The sequence below is a fragment of the Protopterus annectens genome, chromosome 1.part0, assembly GCF_019279795.1.
Source record: "Protopterus annectens isolate FY-2018-M chromosome 1.part0, PAN1.0, whole genome shotgun sequence".
Lineage (NCBI taxonomy): Eukaryota > Metazoa > Chordata > Ceratodontiformes > Protopteridae > Protopterus > Protopterus annectens.
Window position 1 is genome coordinate 1,422,305,903 of NC_056725.1, and position 23,161 is coordinate 1,422,329,063.

Below are 23,161 nucleotides of genomic sequence, written 5' to 3' on the forward strand. Positions count from 1 at the left end.
GATGGTTTCTGGGTCAGCAGCATGGCTCTTGTATAGAAATTGGTGTGAGTCAGGGACCCTGTAGTACCTGTCAGGCTTAACTGGAGCTGGAGGTAGAGAGTCCGGGTTAAGGCAGGCCTCCGAGTAAACATCATCTAGAATGTCCAAGACAGGAGGTATAGCCAAAGGCCTGTGCTGAGGAAGCAGGAGAAATTCCCTGAGCCTTTTCTTGGAATCAGAATAATCCTGGCCTTCCCAGTGGAAGTGTTCCCTTAAGGTATGCAAAGTTTCCCCAAATGAGTAATCCTCAAGGGGGGGATACAGAAGGGATGGACTCCTCCGCATCAGAGTCTTCAAAAGGGGAGTAACAATGTTCCTGATCATCAGAGTGCTCTGAAATAATGGAGCCCTGATCAGAGGAGGGGGAATCTTCCTCCACTCTAGGCCTTATGTCTGGAGGAGGCTGAGAACCTCTGATAAGAGTAATTAAATCCTCAGCCATTTTAAGCATCTGTTTCTTAGGCATGGGGCCTGGAGATGGGCCCTGTGCAGCTGGTCTCTTAGAGTGCATGGTTGCTTTAGACTTAGTGAAAGCCTTGAAAGAAAAAGAAGAGGAAGGTCTGAAGACACCTTGAGTGGAGGTGGACCTGTTCACATTCTGAGTTTCAACTCTGACAGTGGCTTCGGTATCTGTAGTCGTGGTGTGGGCTGAGGAGCCTGCGACCTCGGGTACAGGAGACACCGTCAAAGACAGGTCGTCGGTAGGCAGGGGCTGCGTAGGCACCTCACTGAGAACCGGACCACGTGTAGCCGGCTTTGGCGTGGTGTCGGTAGAGGCCGCGGACCTCGCGTGTCGGTCCTTGTCTTTTCGTTTTTTAGACAAAATCAGAGTCGGAGTATCCGACGACATAGTATAGTAAAATGCTTTTCCAAAATAATGCTGGGCGAACTCCGCCCGATGCTTAATAGTGCGTTTGTTGAATGTAGCACAAAAGCGGCAGACCGAGACCTCGTGGTCTGGGCCTAAACAAGGTATACAGAGGGAATGGAAATCCTTATGCGGTATTTGCTTCCCACAAGAAATACAATTATTAACTTTGTCTGACATCGGTCTGAGGCAAGAAAAGGTTCCCCAACGGGGTACTTAGCTTTTAAGAAGACTTCGGTTTCCAAATTTTCGTAATCTCAGGAGCTGGCCGACCGGCACTTGCGAACTGCTTCTGCTTCGGGCACTGTGCGGCAAGAAAGACTGAAGAAAATGGCGTCGGCTGGTTCCTTTATACCCCTGTCGCACTGACGTCAGGGAAGAAGCGACGACAACCGACGCCGGACCTAGACTTTGGAATTCGGCCGACCGAGGACCTGCCTGACGACAGGAGAACCCATCTGTGAGGACTGCAGCTGTATGCACGATGAACATCCCCTGATCAAGGTAATCAAGTCTTTGGCCATTTTGAGCATCTGTTTTTTGGGCATAGAGGCCTGTCCACATGGCTCTTGAGTTTGTTTCTTTGCTTTAGAGGGTGCTTTAGTCTTTGCCTTTGAAGTTGAAGTCGGTTTAATGTAAAGATGTTTAGGTCTGAATACACCCTCAGAAGCCGGTGCCTGCTCAGTGGCTCTGGACCCATCTGAAGGAATAGTATCCGAGGCTCCAATACCTTGAGTTTCCAGCGGCATGGCCAACTCCACATTGGAATCGGTAGCGGCCTGCGACTCTAAAGTAGCGGGCGTCAGGGGCTGCGAAAGCACCTCACTGAGAACCGGCGAACTGGCAACTGGCTTAGGAGAAGCTTCGTCGATTTTGGGCCTCGGTTGTCTATCTCTCTCCTTTTCTTTGCGTTTTTTGTGAACTCCAGTAGTCAGATGGCTATCCGACGACATTTCTGGATAATTAAAACAGCATCCAAAATAGTTTAAAGCAAAATCATACCGATTCTTAATAGTGCGTTGGTTAAATCTAGCACAAAACGGACAACCAGAAACGTTGTGATCAGGGCCTAGGCAAGGAATACAGTAAGAATGAAAGTCCTTATGCGGTATTTGCTTTCCACAAAAAATACAATTATTTACTTTTTCTGACATTGGTCTGGAGCAATAAAAAAGTTTCCCCAATGGCGTACTTAGCTTTATTGAAGACTTCGGATCAGAAACTTGAACACGGAAATCTCAGGAGTTTGCCGACCGGCACTTGCGAACTGCTTCTGCTTTGGGCACCGCGCGGCAAGAAAGACTAAAGAATATGGTGTCAGCTGCTTCTTTTATACCCCTGATGACCTGACGTCAGGGAGGGGCGACAGCAGCCGACGCAGGACCCAGGACTTTGGAATTCAGGCTGACTGAGGGCAACCTGCCAGCAGGATTACCCAAATGTAATGACTGCAACAGTGAAACACGAAGAACATCAGCATACTGTCACGTTTTTATAATTTTCAGTATACATACACAAATACATAGACTAAAGTGAGTGCATAGACACACAAATACATAGACTAAAGTAAGTGCATAGATACACAAATGTGTGTCTGTATGTGCATAGTACTGTGGCCCGTAGTGACCGGTATGGGGTGGTGTGGATGAGGAAGAACCCATGCATTTATCCTGAATGAGACCACCACACACACTGTTCCTATAAAAAGGAAGGGCTATGTAGAAAAAAGTTACTGTAGGGAGGTCTACTGAAGAGACAGTAGCTAATGTAAAAGATAAAGAGACTCATTGTGAGAGATGGTAACCACAGAGCTTCCTTCTATTGTCATGCAAAAATCAGGAACTATTGGAGGATATTAGACAGAAATTTACTGGAAACAATCTGATAGGGAAATATCTGTAGATATACTTGGAGAATTAGCAGAACTACATTTATGGCACTTATGAGGATGTATCTATGTTTGGAGAAGAACTAGAAAACTCAGCTTGATTCAAGTTGGAGAGGGGGAACAAGAACTTTAAAACATTTTGAATGACTATGAAGTAGAGCCATGTTAGTTTTCATAAAGTGTTAACTCATTGCAAATAAACTACACAAAAACTAAATATTTTCCAGTGTGCATTAAATAATACCCTTTTTTAGCAGGCAAAGATTGGTCTAAAATATGCCAAACTAAAATCTTTTGAGCTTCTGCATTTCTGCTTATAGTGTTAATTTTAAGTGAATTGGTTCCTTATTGTAAAACTGCTGCTGTGTGATACCATGTCCACCTGCAAAGACAAAAAAATTAGTGTGTCCTGCTACCTTTTTCACAAAATATGATTTCTGCCATCAATAACAATTTAATAGTATATTTCTAAGTTACTGTGCCAACAAAATGACACGTGGGTCTGCTTCCACACACTACTCAGCCGGCATACTGTAAGTAACGCAACTAAAAACCATCTAAGTTGCATGTTGAGCAAAGAATCTCTGTAAACATACAGTATACTACTGAAAAGTACATATTATGTTGCCACACACCTACCTGTCATTTGTACATTCGTCCATGAAATCCAGTCCAAATGTCTTCTTTTGTAATTCAAACTTCACGTGGGCGCGAAAGATGAAGACATATCAAGTCACACAGATCCAAAAGTGTCTGTGTGACTAAGGGCGTTCTTAAAGAAGAACGCCCTAAAAAAAAAAAAAAAAATTTTTTTTTTAAATTAAAATAAGATTAATCTACCACTACCAGCCAGTCGATTCCAGTTGGGTGCAAGTGCACCCCCTTGCACCTGCCTGTGGGCGCCCTTGATAGAAACATACTTGTTAATTTTACAAGTAGTAGAGTGAGGGTAAAAGATGGGTAGTGGAGGGAGGGGAGAGTAGAATCAGAATACTAAGGACTGCAAAATAGATGGGTATAGAGAGTGGACATACTAACTATATGAAAAAATGAGTTAGTTTAAAGGGAGTTAATAATAGGTGACTGGAAAGAGTAAAATTAGAGGGGTATACAGAACAGCAGAAGACAGTAGTAAGGTAACCAAGAAGTAAAGTTAAAAAATATTATTGAGGAAACAGAATTAATAAAGAGGAAAGTGGGGAAGGGAAAAGGGTAAAGGAGGAGAGAGGGAGGGAGGGAGGAAAAATTTAGGAGGGATGGTTACACTGACATCGCCAGGATCTGAGAGTTGTCTTGAATTTATATGTATGTGTAATATTTCTAATAGCCAAGGGAAGCTTATTCCATGATAGAGCAGGAAGATAGCTGTATATGCTTTGTCCAAGAGATTTTTTTTTTAGGTTTACAGTTCTGTAAGAGGCATTGGTCAGAAATTCTGAGGGAGTGTGATGGGTTATAGAGGGAGACTACAGAGGATAAGCTAGGACAGCAGAAGGGTGTATTAATAATAGCATAGATTAACAGAAGTTGAGAATATATGAGTTGGTTCGGAAATTCTAGCGGATTGAGGGTTTGGAGAGAAAGTTAGCAATGTGATTTAGGTGGCATGTTGGCTGCAAATCTGGCAACTTTGTTGTATGTAGTTGTATATAGTTTCAAGTCTGGCTAGAAGAGAGAACTGTAAGTTAGTGAGGATTTGACAGCAGTAGAAAAGATTAGGAAGAAGATGAGCATGGGCAAGAAAGATCTAGAGTTAGGGGTGATGTACTTTTGGTTTCTGTAAAGTAGGCCAAGCTTTTGGTGGGTTTTCTTTATACAGTTATGAACATGAAGATCGAATTTAAGTCATCAATGATTACACCAAGGAGCTTAGTATGGGGTTCAGTTGAAATTAAGTTGTTGTTAAGGGAAGAAATGGTGAAAGAGGATTTAAGATGATGGAGAGTTTTAGGTAAGAATAGTAGGAGTTTAGTCTTTTTAGGGTTAAGTATGAGTTGGTTGTTAGTCAGGTTTCAGTGAGGTTAAAAGTGGTTTGGGTGTTAGTGAGCAGGTCAGAAATGTTATCAGCAATGGTAATGATAGTGGAATCACCTCCATACTGGATGAGGGATGACTGAGGACAAGAAGTACAAAGCTGATTAGTAAAAATGTTAAAGAGAAGGGGACCTAGAATAGAGCCTTGAGGGACACCCAAATTTATAGGGAGAAAGGGGGATAAAGCTGAAAACTATTTTACAGATTGTTGTCTATTAGTGAGGTAACTGGTAAACCAAGAAATAGTAGCAGGGGAGAAGTAAAGTTGAGAGAGCTTGGAAAGGAGGATAGAATGGGAGATGATGTCTAAGGCTTTAGAAAGGTCTAAGAAGAATACTAGCAGGATACTAGTTTATTACTGTCTCTGGCTTAGGAAATAGTGTTAGTAAAGGAAATGAGAGTAGAAGATGTGCTGTGGTGGGGCAAAAGCCATACTAGGTAGGGCTGATAAGGTTTTCAAACATAAGGCAAGACAGGATTTGTTTGTGAACACAGTGTTCAAGAATTCTGGAGTGTGGAGAAAGTATAGCAATTGGGCTATAAGACAGTTCAACAGAGTTTCCACCTTTATGGATAGGTATGGTATAAAACTTCTTCCAGAGAGTTGGGACAGTGGATTCACTGACAGAACAGTTAATGAGAATAGAAACAGGATATGCTATAGCATTTGCAGCAGTCTTGAGGAAGAGTGACAGCAACTTATCAGCTGAAGGGGGGCATGGTTTAAGTTTGAGAATAAGTTTTTTAATGTAGCTAGTGGGGATGGGACTGAGAAATGGGAGTTATGTAGTAGGGGAGTGGTATTCATAAAACTTTCCATACCCGGGTGAGGGAATGGAATGGTTGGATGTAGGCATCAGTTTGTTGATAGTATTGATAAAGCAAGTAATGAAGATAGAAGCAGTTTCCTGGAGACTGACATTATTTAACAAATAGAAGCAGTTTCCTGGAGACTGACTTTAACAAATGAGCCTTTGTTCCATATGACTTCCTTTTGTTACCCTTTTGCTCTATTGCCATGATTGAGTTTTCATCTAAATGACTATAAACTCTGTCAGCATTTTATTTTATTTATTTTATTTTACATTTGTTGACCGGGTTAGTCCAGCTGGATACATATCCGTTTTCAGTGGAGGCCCGGGGAGAAAAGCTCCAAAGAACAGAGGTACATGAGTACATATACTGGCAATACAATAGAAGTTAGTAGGTTAACATAACTTAACAAGACATTATAATACAGGATAAAACACGAATAAGTAATAAAAAATATAAAAAATATAGTCCTAGATAACAGAGGAGTTGGTGAGATGGATAGTTATGGCTACAGGGTGAACCCTTTGGTAATTGGGTTGCACAGGGGCTTGGCTAGGCTGTTTGGGGTCAAGGGCATATGCTATTAGTCAGGGTTGGGGCATGGGCAAAGCCATTGGGTTTTTAGTAACGCTCGGAGTTGTGTTTTAAATTGGTGCAGAGTGGTTATTTGTCTAAGGTTGCATGGGAGGGCATTCCAAGTCTTGCCAATGGAATTGGCATAAAGAGCTTCCCCTCCCAAGTTGTTTGGTTTGATGGTCAATACTTGGATACTTTTTGATGACCTAAGGGATGAGAGATTAGAGTAGGAGGTAAGAATGATATTCGGTGATGGAGTTTTATCAGGATGATTTATAATTTTGAATGCCTCAGAAAGCTGGTTAAGTTTAAGAACATTGGGCAGTTCTAGCCATCCTAGTGTTCTAAGGTTTAGGCAGTGGTGGGTGCGGTAGGGCATTCCTGTGATAAATCTAGCTATGTGGTGATAGGCAATAGAAAGTTTATTGAGCTCTTTTTTATGAAGGAAGGAGAAAATAGGGGAGGCATAGAGGAGGGTGGAGAGGAGATGAGTTCGGGCGATGGTTAGTTTGGTGTGGGGGGTTAAGAATTTCTTAATTCTGTACATGGACCCGAGTTTCTTGTTGAGTGATTTAATAGTAAGGTTCACATGCATGTCAAATCTAAGTTTGTGGTCTATTGTCACCCCGAGTAGTTTGGTGTGGGTAACTGGAAAGATTTTGGTACCATTGTTAGCAGACACAACGAAGGTTGGAGTTTGGGTGTTTGGGGATTGTAGACAGTGAGGAGTTGTTGAAGTTGGGAAGAATAGAAGTAATTTGGTTTTGGTTAGATTAAGTAGGAGTTTTAAGTCTGAGAACCATTTTTTGACTAATGAAAAACAGATTTGGGTAGTAGTTTGGAGGTTGGTGAGAGAGTTGTCAGAACAAATAAGGGTGGAGTCATCTGCATATTGGATGCAGGTGGTTTTAGGAAGGACAGAGTGTAGACCGTTAATGAAGAGAGAGAAAAGAAGGGGTCCGAGAATAGATCCTTGGGGTACCCCGATATTGGTGGGGAGTAGTTCTGAAATCATATTTTGCCACTGTACTGCTTGTTTTCTGCCAGAGAGGTAGGCGTTGAACCAACTTATGGTGGATTGGCTAAGATTAAAGGTTTCCAGTGTGTGGAGAAGTTGTTTGTGGTTAACCATATCGAAGGCTTTCGATAGGTCTAGAAAGAGAGCAGAGGATATTAGTTTGTTATTCCGATTGAGGTTGATTGAATCGACAAAGGAGAGGAGAGCAGTAGTGGTGCTATGATGTGGGCGAAAGCCGTGTTGGGAGTTAGATAGGAGATTATTATGAATGAGGTGGTTAATAAGTTGTTTATGGATGCAGCGTTCCATGATTTTGGATAGGGGGGACAATATTGCAATGGGTCTATAGTTAGATGTTTCAGTGGAAGGTCCTCCTTTATGGAGTGGAATGATGTATGAGGTTTTCCAGATTGAGGGAATAGAGGCTTCAGAGATAGACCGGTTAATAAGGATGGATACTGGGTAAGCAATGGCGTCAGCTGCTATTTGTAAGTATTTTGCCGGAAGTTGATCAGCCGCTAGGGTAGTTGGTTTGAGTTTATTTAGAAGGGTACGGATGTAAAAGGTGGAGGTGGGTGCTAGGTTAAAGGCAGGTTGGTTTGGAACTTTGGGTGAGGTTGCAGCTGAGGGGGAAGAGGTAAGCTGGCTGGCGAGGGACTGGATAGTCTCTGTAAAAAAAGAATTAAAAGAGTTAGCTATCTCACTTGGATCTTTATCCATGAGTGATTCAGGTGTGGGGGTGGAAGATTTGCCTGGGTGGAGGAGATGGTTAAAGCCAGCCCAAAATTTTTTAGGGTTGTTTTGATGCTTGTCTTGGAGATGATAGAAATATTGCTTTTTGTCGGATGTAACGGCTGCTTTAGTTGAGTTTCTAAGCTGAAGGAATTTGATTCGGTCTAGGGGGGTTTTAGTGGTCCTCCATGTGTTCCATGCTTGGTTTCTGAGTTTAATTTTATTTTTTGTGTCTTTAGTTAGCCAGGGTGCGATATGATCCCTAGTTCTAATGAGACGTTTAGGAGCATGGGAGTCAAGTATTTTAAGGAAGGTATCATTAAAATGGGATACACTCTCTTCTAAGGGTAGAGTTTTTAGGATGGACCAGTTGCATGCTTTAAGATCTGCAAGTAATTATTCAGGGATGAAATTCTTGCTGTTCCTAACAAGTCTGGTTGGGGGGGGGGGTAGGCAGTTGGACATTTGTGTTTTATTATATAGGTAATGAGGTGGTCACTAAGGTTGTTGGGGAGGGTCCCCACGGTATAGTTGGTAGGGTCTTTGTTTGTAAGGATCCAGTCTATGATACTGTCTTTTTGTTGGGCATATCCAATTCTAGTGGGGGAAAAAATAAGTTGGGAGAAGCCGTGTAAGTTAATAGGCAGAGGATTGGGATGAGAGGAGTATGTGGACCAGTCTATGTTAACGTCTCCTAGAATTATCGTTTCTTGTGGATAGAAAGTGGAAAGCCAGCTGAGAGTTTGTTCAAGGTTTTCAGTGTTGTGGCCTGGAGGTAAATAGGTGACTATGAGATTGATACTTTTTTGGTTGTTTAGGGATATTTTTAGGGCAATCAATTCCTGGTTGTGGATTTTTGGAGGTTGGAGGGGATTCCTAGTGATGTTCAAGGAGTTCTTGAACAAAACTGCTATCCCACCGCCCTTTCTTTTCACTCTATCTGCCCTGAGAATGTTATACCCAGGTGGGATGATTTCCTCATCCTTAGTGATAGGTTTAAGCCAGGTATAATTTATATGTCGTCAGAAGGCAAGTTATTGGTCTATAGTTTTTAGGATAGCTTGCAGGTTCACTTTTAAGTAGGAGCATTGTTTTTCCTGTTGTTAACCAGACTGGTGTCTGTTTGAGATGTGCATACAAACAGCTTTAACTCATTGCTAAATCTTCATATAAAGATGTTAATACGTTTAGCTAGAAGTTAGTTACTGCATGTAAGCCTGGGATTTTTCTGATTAGGAGCTTTTCTTAACTTTACTTCAATCTCTCTCTGTCCATTACTTCATCCCATTCCATATCCTGTACATTTGAACTTCTTATTCTTTCTTTCACTTGTTCTAGCCATTTAGCATCTTTATTATGTACTACAGGATCTTCATACATATTTCTCCAAAATGTATCTATTTCTTCTTCTTTGCTGGAGTTTCAGTTCTTTTTGCCTTGCTTCCCAATTCTCTAGAAAACATTTTTGGGTCATCAATAAATTGCTTATTTTGCACTTTTTCTTTATATTTATCTGCATATCTTCTAAGTTTTTTTGCCTGTGTTGATATTTTTAGTTTACTATTTCCAGTACTGCACTATAGATCCTGATCTGTTCTGATACTGTGATTAGATATTAGATTTTCTACAACAAATCATTCACTTAGCAGGTAACCCATAATCTCAGTTTCTATTTCTTTAACTTCTTCATTACTAATCCTCTTTTCTACTCTTCCCCTTTGTTTTCTTATTTTTTTTTGTACTGTAAAATTTTCCATACCCAGATGCCTTTGCCTGCACTTCTCTTCAAATATCTTTGGTGCTGCTCTTTTTATTGATTAGTTTTGCTTTCTCCTTTGTATAAATATTGCACCATATTAAATATCTCTTTCCCATGTCTATATTTCTTCTTCAGATGTCTGCTGCTCCTCCTATTTCTCCTTACTTGTGGGGCTCGTTGTTCCATCGTGCTGTAATATAACCTGCAATAGACTTTCTACATTAATTCATTGCGTCTATATCATTTAATCGAACTTACTACTTGCTAATCTCTATTTGTTGAACCCTATTCATCAAAGACACAAATCAGCGAATGGACCTTTCATCAAACTTTTTCCCAGGGATAACCAACGGTAGGCCAACTTAGTGACAATAAAAAAACTAAGTTTAAAACCTAACTGGAAGGGGCAAGCACCCCCACACACACCCAACTAAATATACCAACTCGGAGATCGCACTACAGTGGGGAAAAGGGCAAATTCCAGATGGTGGCCAACCGCTGCTTTGCCCTAGGAAAAGGTTCAATGAAATGTCTATCCGCTGATATGAGTCCTCAACAAATAGGGTTCAACGAATAGGAATTCAACAAATTGTAAGTTTGATTAAATGATTAGACCCAAATCCTTCACTTCACAGGTATTCCATAACTTCAACTTCTATTCTTTTAACTTCTACTTTACTAATCTTCTGTTCTACATTCCCTCTTTGTGATCTTATTTTTTGTAATGCAAAATTTTACACATCTGGATACCTTTCCCTGTATTTCTCTTCAAATATCTTTTGGGCTGCTTTTTTGTACTGATTAATTTGGCTTTCTCCTTTGCATAAGTAATGCACCATATCAGATATATCTTTCTTTTCCATGGCCATATTTCTTTTTTACACCTTTCAAAAATCTCTAGATTTTGCTCTTTATATGTTTGCAATTCCGGAGTCACTTCTTTTTCCAAATGGCCCAAAGTTTCTTCATCTATATAATGTTTTTCACAAATCTGTTGTATTAATGAACATAAATTTTTATTTGAAGCTTCTGACAATTTTTCTTGTGCAAGTATTTTTCTTTCCTCTAATTTCTCTCAATCTTTTTGTATCTCTTCTGTCTGGAAATTCTGGGCTTTCTGCATAATAGTAACAATACATAATTTATTTCTTATTCTCAACAGACCACTCTATCATATTTATGGCTCTTTTTTGGCCGATCAGTTTTTGAGATTTTTGTGAAATAGTACTTCCTTCTACAACAGAGGAGCCATCCTCCTCCAGGCCTGGCCTAACCCCATTGTAGGAATGTTTTCATGTCTTGAGGATTCTACACGATCATTATTTCCATTCTTGGCACTAGTGTGCGTAAGAGGAACTTTTTTATCCTGGGTCTTGTGCAACCAGCTACTGCTTTTATTTTTTAACCTACTTCTGTCCATGATATATGCTATATAAAATACAGTCTAGACATCGGTGTCATCTTGGTGAGATTATGTGAAAAACAGGGTCCACCTCGTGAAGGTTACTCACCAAGACATGAGGAATTAATTAAATTCCAGCAATACTACTCTCCTTTGCTTGCTGATTTATCATCTCTCCATTCGGACTCTCTGGCCTGTGTGAGTTTCCTACTGGTACGTCAGTACCCCCACCTCCTAAAAACACATTGGTTGATTAGTTATTCTAAACTGTCCAGAAATACTGCATTTACCCTTACTCTTGTGGCCTGGGTTGTAGATGAAGATGGTTAAAGATGAACTACTTCACATACCTGGTTAACGAATGAATAAAATAACTAAATTAAAGTATCTCACTCTTTGTATATATATGTACACATGCACACATATATGTATAAATATGTGTAGCTTACCTTTTGGGCTCTTCGAACCAATACAGAAGCAAAAAAGCGCAGAGTGATTCTTAACTCATCCACAAATGATTCATCATCAGTAACATATCTACAAAGTGAAGCACAAAACAGAAGAGTGAGACTGCTTAACTGCAATGCTACTGTGACCTTTCATTTTATAACTACACTTTTGCTATCTTCACTTCAATATACTTGGTTATTTAGGACACTTTCAACCGTGACTGTTGGACATACAAATGCGAGCTGTAGTTATGCCTCAAATATTACAACCTGCATGCCAGTTAAAGCAAACTTTGGCAGAAGACTGTAGCGACTGTAGAGATGCAAATTTAACTCATGTATTACTTAGCAATCATGAAAGACTTAAGTAAATTTCAACACTGCAAGAGACACTCAAAGCTAAAATTAAAAGAATTTAACCAATGCACCAGAGAACCTTTCTATTACAGTCTTACCTTTATTTGTTGTCATTAATCAACAATAACCAGGGAAAAAAATCTAATCAAACTCCCACTTATAAAAATGCTGAAATTTATTTTAAAAAGTTACACAGTTTTGCTTCAGTTTGCTATACGAAGTTTCATCAGAACACCATATGTTAAAATGAAGCACAGATCACATGACTCAGATACATCAGTCAATCAAAACATATTCAAAAACATATTGAAGCAATAAATAAAAATCATAAAAACAATCAGTGAAAAAGTTCAAATTACAGCAATTAATTTACTGACAATCACTTAAAAACTGCAATACAAAATAGAGCATTTAACTAAGCCATGTCTTTAAGCACACTTAATACTAATACTTTTTAATGGAAGTTTTTTTTATGAACACCTTTATCAAATTCATAGCTAAAACAGTGACACGGATACACATACATGAATATAAAAGAAAACAAACCATGGCAATTTTTTTCATGCAGTATACCCCTTTCCTTTTTAACAACTAGCATTCACTCTTGTATGATATAAATTGTTCAATTTCTTCCTTCCCTTAAACCTCACTCCTTCTCCTGAACATCATTCTACATGTACTACTCCCACAAATTCCATTCACTTTTATGTAATTTACTCTTTCCTTTTTCTAGGATACCTTCTCTTTTTACAATATTCAGCAGTTCAAATACACATGGTTTAGAGTTTGATTTCCACTTTCTAGTAACTTTTTTTGGCAGCCAGCAGCATTAAACTTAGTAAGGCCTTACTATTTCTAGAAATTTAGTGCTTATTTCTCATCTCGAAATAATCTTTTTCCTTAGTTATGACAATATGCTCCCCCAACATTCCTGACAGAAGACTGTTGGGAATTTTTAAAATCTGCCATCTCGTTACATTCCCAAAACATGTTCCCAATTACCCCCCTTTCCTATCAAACCGCCAGCATTTTCTATCTTTTAGAGGAAAAATCATTTGCTTGGGGTATAACAGTACCTATCCAAACACTTCTAAGCAAAGATCCAAATCTTCTGGACTTTGCTGCATACCTGAGGGGGCATACAGATGTATTCCCACTGTTTCTTGGTAAACTGCCTTTCCAGTCCTCCTAATCTTTTCTAACCTTGTCTGACTGCTCTTACAGTTATCATACAAATGCATTATATGCCCTACTAATTATTCCTTTTTAACAGCCGATTTTATTCTAGACTCGGCTAAACACTCTATTACATCTGGTCATTCATTTAGCACTCCTCTATTCCTTACTTTTTGTCTATATCCTGTTATCAGTCCCTGGTATAGAATGCAGTCTCTAACCTGCAATCCAAACTTCTGCTTGGCCTCATCCTACTCAACTTTCCCTCCCTAGTTATCCACTCTTAATACCTTTGTACCTTATCTCATTTTTCCAGTAAATTCTATCTCCCTCTTGCCTATGTTCTGTACCTTTACTTGCAGTCATAGCTAATGGTAAAAATCTTCTTTCTCCATTCCTGTGCTGGAGTAATTCATAGAATCCTTTCTACTACTTTATGAATATAACTTTTGTTATGGTAATTACTCTCCATAAGGACCTGCATCCAAAATCCTGCTGTCTCCTTACTTCTAGAACTCCTCCTCTGTTTCATCATAATCCCCTTCCACTTTGATTTATAATCTTCTGCTTGTACAATGTATATGAGCCTTAATCCTGTAGCTCTAAAGTATCCATTCAATTCAGATAATCCTAAACCACTTTGTTCAACAGGGAGAATCAATTTATTCCACTTAACTCTTGGCCTCTTCCCCTCCCAAATAAATTCCTACAATTCTTCATTAATTATGGTTCACCGCTTCTCCTATGACTGAGAAAAATAAGCTTGACCTGTACATAAAATTAAAGGAACTGCAACACTTTACTGCTTATATCTTACTATCCATAATCAATTGTTTCCAGTTTGTCAGTTTTTGTATCATCTTTGGTTTAATCTCTTCTCACATATTCTTAGCCACTTTTTAATCCATACATCTACATACCTCTTTTCACATTCCCATAAATATGGGTATTGCTAAATCAATTCATTTGTGGCTAAATAGTTTACATCTATTTCCCTCCAAATCAATTCTTTCAACTCTTTATTACATTCCACAACTTCTCCTCTAGTTGACAAAAATATTCCTGACCTGTATATAAAACTAAAGGGACAAAACACATTTTCACGGATTGCATCTTACTATCCATATCCAAAATGAAGACCTTCCAGTTTCTCAGTTTTGCATTATCTTTTGTTTACCTTGGCTAATAGAAAAGAACCCCTTTTAACCATATACCTATGTACTTCATCTTATGTCTCCATCCATAAATATTTGTATTTATTTACTCATCCTTTGTTGATCAGGTTAGTCCCATTATGCCAGTGGCCTCTTTTCTTTTCAGGGGAAACCAGCAGTGCTATTTATATTACTGAGGGAAATTTGGCCAAGGCATGGTAGTTAGGGAAGACTTTGTGTGTGACACATCCTGACTTCTTTTTTCCTGTTCAGGCATGGAGGCAGCCAGGGAGAAAACATGACTGATTCAGCTTTTGTTGAAATTGGAGCAAGAGTTGCTGAAAATGTAGTTGAAATGTTAGAATCGCTACCAGAATTTTTTTTCTGATGATGGGGGTGCAGAAAAACAGTGATACTGGAGGAAAAGGAGATTGTAGCTGCAACAGAGATTGCTTCAGAGGAAAACTTTCAGAGGAGACTGTTTGAAGGAGAAACAGTTACCTCTGAAAAATGCATTTTTACAACCCTCCAATGGGGGTGGGGGGGCTATTTGGAAGAAATGGTAAACCAAAGTGAACCAGAAGGTGAAACAGCAATTTCATAGAGAGACATAATGTAAAAAGTAGAAGAAAAAGGAGAAGACTACACTGTGCCAGAAAACATACCAGAGACAAAAACTTATGCACAAACTGTTGGAGAAGGAACAAAGAAGAAATAAAGGAAACAAAACGTATACAGTACGTGTCAACAGTAAAGAAGAAGAAAGTTTGGATGGGTATGAGGTTTGTGACTCTGTCATAGCACCTCTGGATGTCAAAGCAAGAGGTAAGAGCATTTATTTTAATTAATGAAGAGACTTTCTGTGAGTTAATATTTGAGAATGGGCAGGCCATGGAAAGTTTCTGGGTGCATATGAACAAAAGAAAAATATTTAACCATGATCAGAATATGTGGTGCAAGCTTTTCACAGACCAAAAAAAAAAATAATGATCCAGTTTAGAACTGATGTTGAAGCAAAATAACTGAAAGAACATTTGTTAACTTTATGTAAAGTAGTAATGGCCACTACAAAAATATAAGATGAAAGAGGACTATGGACTGGGGGATGGGAACGTGGAGTAATAATGAAAATAGAAAATGATAATGTTATGCACGTACCTAGTTTTATTAATGTTCATGGTAACAAGGGTTTTGTGAAATACAGGGGTCAACCAAAGACATGTTATTTTTGTGGAAAATGATCATTTAATCAATGAGTGTGATAATAAAAAATGTTATTTATGTGGTAAAACAGGGCATAATGCAAAAATGTGATTTAAAGTGCATAAAATGTGGCAATACTGGTCATTCATTGCTAGAATATGAAATGAATGTGCAAGAAAATGAAGTTATACAGGAAAAACAGGCAGAAGAATGTGTACAAGAAAATGTACAAAAAGATGTGACTGATAAAGAGGTAATACATGATGTTAAAGAAAGTAACAAGGAAGAAACAGAAGAGACAAGTGAGGAAAGAAGCTGATTGGCGCAAAGTAAGAAATAAAAAATCAATAGGGAAAAGAGTTAAAAAAAGGAAAAGAAAATTTCAATGTACAAAAAGATGTGACTGATAAAGAAGTAATACGTGAAGATAAAGAAACTAACAAGGAAAAAGAAACAGAAGAGACAAGTGAGGAAGAAGCTGATTGGTGCACAGTAAGAAATAAAAAAAATCAATAGAGGAAGAGAGTTAAAGAAAGGAAAAGAAAATTTAAAAACAGAATGCTTAGAGTAAATAAGAAAAGAAAAGCATAAACGTTTTACTATACACTAACTGTTCTTAAAAGCTGAAAATATTAGCTTTAAATGTGAACCATATGAAAAATCTTAAAAGGAAAACAGGCATATTACAATGGTGTGCTGCAGTAGATGCACATTATTGTTTTAGAAAATATCAGATTATAAACAGAGGAAAAAAGAACACAAACTGAAAAACTTTGGAATGGTGCAGTAGTTTGGAACATGGGGAAAGAAACATGCTCGGATATATGTATATTATGTCAAGAAAGCATTAAAATATTAAATGTAACCAAAGTGGAACTAGGACAAATTACTGTAATAGACTTGAGATGGAAAAATATGTGTATATAATTATAGCTTTATATGCATATGTAACAAAAAAGAGAGAAAATTTCTGTTTAAAATATTCCTGAATATGTTTGTATAAATATGGACATTACAGTGATGGGTGATTTTAATTGTAATTTAAGAAAAACTAAGAGCAAATGTGATGCTAAAATGGTTAAAGAAATTATAAGAAGTGGAAAGTTAAGTAAATGGGAAAATAGCCAGTGGACCTACAAAAGGAATGAAATTAGGACAGAAATTTATTATTTTTTAATATCTGATAGTTTAAAAGTTATAAAAAGGAATTAAGTATGCTGGATTTTCAGATCATGTGGCTATATGGGTTAAAGTACAGGAAAATGAAGAATATATATATATATGAATAAGAAAAGGAATAAAGAGAATTAATGAAAAGGAATTAGATTTAGAAGAGAAAAAAGAACTTATGGAATTATGGAAAAATTACATGAATATGAGAGAGTTTTATGAGAATTGGACTGTTTGGTAGCTTAATTTTAAAGAGAAATATAAAAAAGTATTTTAGAATGTATAAGAAAGAAAAGAGAGAGAGATACAAGATATTAAGTCAAGAACAATTTAGAGACTTATTAGAGAAGAAAAATTCCTCTTATGAAAAAGAAAAATATATAAAATTAATCAAATTAAAATTAATATGTTATATAAAATATTGTTTACAAGGAAAGAAAGAAGAGGTAGCACAAGAATGACAAATAACAGAATTAAAAATAAAGAAGGTAAGCAAATAAAAAAACAAGAAGGAATATATGAAATAATTAAAGAATATGTATTGGAAATATGTGTTAAAAGAGAAGAAAACATAGAACAAATTTATAAAGGTGAAAAATTAAATAATAAAGATAGAGTATTTAGAAGAAAAAAAAAACAATGAAAAAATTGAATGAAATTCTAAAACATATTAACAAATTCTGCAACAGGACTGGATGGAATTGAATATGTTATGTACAAAGAAGTGAAAGAGTGGCAAAAAATAATTTTATAGACGTTATGAATGAATGGTTAGAAACTGGAATTAAAGAGAAAGGGATATGTACAGGAGTATAACATTTATATTTAAAAAAGTAAATAAAGAGTAGATAAAAAATTGGAGACCTATAAGATTGAATAATGTGATTAGAACATTTTTAATGAGAACAACAAAAGGGTTACAAAAAATGGATAGAATATATGACCAAAATGTATTCAGAAGAAAAAGAAAAGGAAGTCAAGAGTTATTATGGATAATAAGAGCAATAACTGATGACATCATAAATAAAAATGTAGAAGCAAACGTTATGATAGGGGTAAAGCCTATGAAAATATTCAATATAAATCATTATGGGGAATTTTGAAGGCATATAATATAAGCAAAAAATATTACAAGTAATAAAATCTGTTTATGAAAGCAACTATGTGAAACTAAATGTAAATCACTGAACTGGGGAAGAAATTAAAACAGAAGCAGAGCTGCCCAGCTAGAAGTTTATTTTTTTTCATTAGTCATGAATGTAATAGTGAAAGAAGTTAATAAAATGTCAATTAGTGGTGGATACAAAATGATGAAGGAAATGCAATTGCCAATAATGTATAATTACGCGGATAATATTGTATTAATTAAAAATAATGTATGGATGGAAAAAGTAAATGAAAAATTAAGTTCAATTTAAAAAAAATGGTTTAAGTATAAATAAGGAGAAAAGTAAAGGATTTGGTTTCGAAGATATGATAGGATGTATTGAGTTCAATGAAAAATATACAGATATATTATGCCTATTTGGAAAGTATGTATACAGATGACAATGGGATAATGTACTTAAAGAAGTAAAGAATATGACTAGTTTTTCGAAATCATATAGATTTTCATATAGAAAAAAAGCACACTTGTTGAATACCATGGTAATAGGAAAAATTGCTTATGCTGCTATCATTTATATGATTCCTAGTAAGTATCAAAAGGAAATAATGATAATTACATTTTCTTTTACATGGGCTCTAGACTGAATCCAGTCAAGACAAGGATTATATATATGAAAGAAGAGCAAGGAGGCTTGGGTTTAATAAACCCAATAGTACATGCAGCACCATTAATTTTATATAAGGTAATAAAAACAATTATGAAGGAAAATAAAAACTTGAAAGAAATGATACTATAGTATAAATACAAAGAATTGTGGGAAAAATGGAAGTAAAAGCATTGTGAATGATGAAATGAAAGAGTCCCAAAACAAAATCATGTTATCCAAAATTAAAAAAGAATATTTGTGAGAAAAACAGAAAGGAATGGTACTTAAGTATTATTAAAGCATTTTATTGCATTGCTCCATTGAAAGATTTACAAATAGATAAGAAAGAAGAACATAATGAAGAGCTATAATAACTATAAAAGAAATAAAGAATGTAATGATTTTTTATGGAGATTGTCCATTAGAAAATTGCCAGTTAAGGAAAATATGCCATACAAAAAAAAACAAGATAAAACATTTAATAAATGTGGACTACTGCACCCACCCGCCAAAAACGAATAAAACATAACCATGCATGCTGGCTCTCAAATCCACCAAAGAAGTAATGTCCACAAGGGATAAAATCTGGAAATCATGGCAGAAAAACAAAGACCCCTCAACTCTACTACATTACAAGCAACTCCGTAACCAGGTAAAACGTCTAATAACCACTGATAAAAAAGACCACTACTTCCACCTACAAAGCCAACATAAAAATAATCCCCAAAAATTCTAGTCTTCCATCAGCCAACTATTACACCCAGGCGCTCAAAGCAATCCATCCCCTGACCCACAAAAACCTCCCACTGAACTTGCTACCCTCTTCAATTCCTACTTCATTGACACCATAGCTAACCTAACCACCACCTTTCCTAAAGTTATAAAAGCACCACCACCAAGACAGCTGATAACCAAATCATCCCAGAAAACAAGTCTACCCTTAACCCTAACCTAAAATTCTCCCCCATACCCACCAGCACAATAAAAAAACTTTTACTTAAGCTAAAACCCTGTACTTTGGCCCCTGACAATCTAGCCCCACACTTCCTGCAGCCAGCAGCAAACTCTATAGCTTATCCCATCAGCATACTCATTAACAGATCAATTAAAGAATAACTTGTCCCAGACATCTGGAAAAAAGCATTCATTCTTCCCTTACACAAAGGTGGCACCAACACAGACACCACAAACTTTCAACCTATAGCAATTCTCTCACCCCTCTCTAAAATACTGGAAAAATGCATCCATGCCTAACTCCTCAACCACCTGCATGAAAATCAAATTTTATCACCCACTCAGCATGGTTTCAGACAAGGACAAAGCATCACTACCGCCCTCCTATCCTTCCTTGATACAGTTAACCAGGCATGGGATTCTGGTAAAATAATTGCTTCACTTTTCCTTGACCTCTCCAAAGCTTTTGATACCATTTCCCACACTATCCTACTCTCTAAACTATCCACCCTCTACATTTCTCCCCCTACCCTACAATGGTACAACAGCTATCTCTCCAATAGGCAGCAATCCACCAAATGGCAACAGTCTTACTCTTCCTTCCTCAGTACATCCACAGGGGTACCCCAGGCTCCATACTTAGTCCTCTCTTATTTAACATCTTCATTAACAACTTTCACACCACTCTCCCATAATGCTCAGTAATCCAGTATGCTGATGACTCTACAATAATATGCACTGCATATTCTAGCTCTGAACTCCAGCAAATTACCCAGAATGCCCTCACATCTACTGAATCTTGGATATTTAACAATCATCTTGCCCTAAATCCAAAAAAAAACTAAACTAGTAATTTTTACTCCTAGGAAAACCACTCCATTTCATAAAAAACTCTTCACTATACAAGCCCAAGACAATACCACTATAGAAGTTGTCCCACACACGAAATTACTAGGCATTATTATAGATGAAAACCTTAACTTTGACCTACACATAAACAATAACACCAAAAAAACACACCAAAAGCTTGGTATGCTTTACAGGCACCAATACTTTCTTAGCCTCTCTACTAGACAAACCCTTGCAACTACCTTTTTATTACCCTCTCTCCTTAATGGTGCCCCTCTCCTCACTAATATCCGAAATTCTTCAAAATCCAAACTTGCTATGTGTTACAACAGAATAGCAAAATTTGCCACCAAGGCCACATTCTCATCCCACCATTGTAGGTTACTGAAACAATTAGGGTGGCTGGAACTCCACTACCATCTCTCATTCACCCAACTAACTACTGTGCACAAAATAATCTACAGACCCACAGACTGTCCTGCTCTCTCAACTCTACTTGCCAAATATCATTCCAGCAGGCATCTAAGATCTGAAAATCATCTACTTCTAAAAGTAGATAAGCCCACCTTACCTGCTGGTCAACTCCTCTATGCCTTCACCGTCGCCAAACTATGGAACTCACTTCCGCCTTCTATAAGAAACACAGGCAGCACCACCACCTTCAAACAAATGCTGAAAAATCATCTCAACTCTTCCTGGCTATGTTCCTGCTCTATAACCTAACCTCTTCACTCTCCTTATATGATTACTAAACTCCTATGTCTTTTGCTACTAGTGACTGATGATATTTTCTCCATCTTCACTTGTTGATTCTGGTACAATAATACTGATCTCTGTTTATATCAATCTGATTGAATTCATTGAATTCTGCTTTAATGTATATTTTCTGTATATATTGCTGTAATCAAACAAACTAGATTCCTGCTTTTATGTATATATTGTGTATATGTTACTATATTTACTATCTGTAACACTGTTTCTGCTTCTGTACTAATTAATGTTTATATTTTTTTCGGTATCTCGGAGCTTTTCTCCCCGGGCCTCCACTGAAAATGGGCTCTTTTAGGCCCAGTGGACTTATCCCGGTAAACAAATGCAACAAATAAATAAATAAAATAAATAAATGTTTTTTTGAAACGTGAAAGAGTTAATAATTTGCGGAAAGAAATATGTAAAAATAGTAGAAATATGTAAAAATAGTAGGGTGAAAAATTTGTTAAAATTTGAACAAATAAATATGAAATAATATAATTTGGTTATTATGGTGCACAAAAACAGGATGAAGTGAAGAAAATGGACACAGTAATATTTTATGTTTCATGGATTACATGGAAGGAGATACTAAATTAAATTAAATACAATGGAAAATGGATTTTGACAAAGATTTTGGAGAAAAAAATAAGTTATGTTCTTACCATAACAGTCCATCTGTGTTTTAGATCTTCATTCATTCTTGACTGTTGGGTTCCGATTCCAACACTTGGAACCGATTCAGCTGTTATAACAAGCTCGCACCAGCCAGAAACTCTCAAACCAAGGCTAACTATGCTGCCTCTCTTCCGCTCCCCTCATATAGAGTTTTGCCCATAAAGTAGAAAATCATGGAAGGTTTGTCTGAGCAATAACCCTACTAGAATCCCAGGACTACTTCCAAACCTCCAGGAGTCTTTTGGAGGGGTTAGGAGGGTGGAACGTCAAGAATGAATACAGATCGACAACACAGAAGGAACGTTATAGTAAGAACATAACTTCTTTATCTGATGTTGTCCATCTTCATTCCTTCTTGACTGTTGGGACAGAGTCACTAGCTACTTTAGACCCTGGGAGGCTCTAGGGAAGGATATTCCTGAGCACCACAGAGCCAAAGGATGCTCTTCCCCTGGAGATGGTATCCAATTTGTAATGAGTGATAAAGGTATGTGGGGTAGCCCAAGTTGCAGCTGCACATATGTCATCCACAGAAGCTCTGGAATGAAAGGCTACTGAAGTGGGAAAAGATCTGGTAGAATGTGCCTTAATTTTTGTTGATAAATCCAGCTTATTTTGGCTATGAACAAAAGTAATGCAATCTCTCAACCATGTTGACAGAGTAACTTTTGAAACTGGTTTGCCCAGTCTAGTACCTAAAAAAGATAGAAATAGTTGGTCTGACTTTCTAAATGGTTTTGTTCTATCCAGATAAAAACGTAACTTGTCTGTGTACATCTAACATATGCAAGCAATATTCTCCCTTGCTTGCAAAATTTGGGAAAAAGACTGATAAATTTATGGTCTGATTAATATTGTAATCTGATACTACTTTAGGTAGAAAGGAGGAATTAGTTGTGAGTGATATTCTCTCCTTGTGAAAAATGATATATGGATATTTAACACACACAGCCTACAACTCTGAAATTCTCCTGGCCAAAGTGATGGCTACCAGGAATAGAGTCTTCCAAGATAAAAACTTGATATCATAGGTGGCTGCTGGCTCGAAAGGCTGATGGACCAAACATTGCAAGACCAACATTAAATTCCAAGGTGCAATGGGCTCCTTGAAAGGCGGTCTCAAATGTAAAGCGCCCTTAAGAAAGATTTTGCATAGACGGTGAGACATCAAGGAATAGTCATCAAATCCGGTGTGGAAATTTGAAATGGTAGCTAAATGAACTCTAATGGTAGAAGTAGAGGCTCTCAATTGAAATAACATGGTTAACTATTCCAAGACCTTATCGACTGAGGCTGAGAAAGGATCAATACCCTTTTCATCAGTCCAAAATACAAACCTCTTCCATTTACTAAGATAAAGTTTTCTGGTGGAAGGTTTATGACAAGCCAGAAGTATCTTTTGTACTGGGGAAGATAAATTACTTGGCCTGGCAATTACTGGAAGTGAAGAAACCAAGCCGTCAGCTTGAGATTTTGTAGGTTGGGATGCAGCAGGCATTGCAGATAGGATAATAGGTCTGGAGTTGGATCCAGAATCT

General features: G+C 37.3%; 1 protein-coding gene across 1 annotated transcript in view; it reads right to left on the reverse strand.

The window, feature by feature from the left end:
- SNX14 (sorting nexin 14) overlaps positions 1 to 11,609 on the reverse strand; it is a 1,453,711-nt gene extending 1,442,102 nt beyond the window's left edge. Inside the window, exon 1 of the mRNA XM_044067476.1 lies at positions 11,577 to 11,609. The gene's annotated coding sequence lies outside the window, so the exon portion shown is untranslated. The remainder of the gene's footprint in view (positions 1 to 11,576) is intronic.
- Positions 11,610 to 23,161: the final 11,552 nt, after the last annotated feature.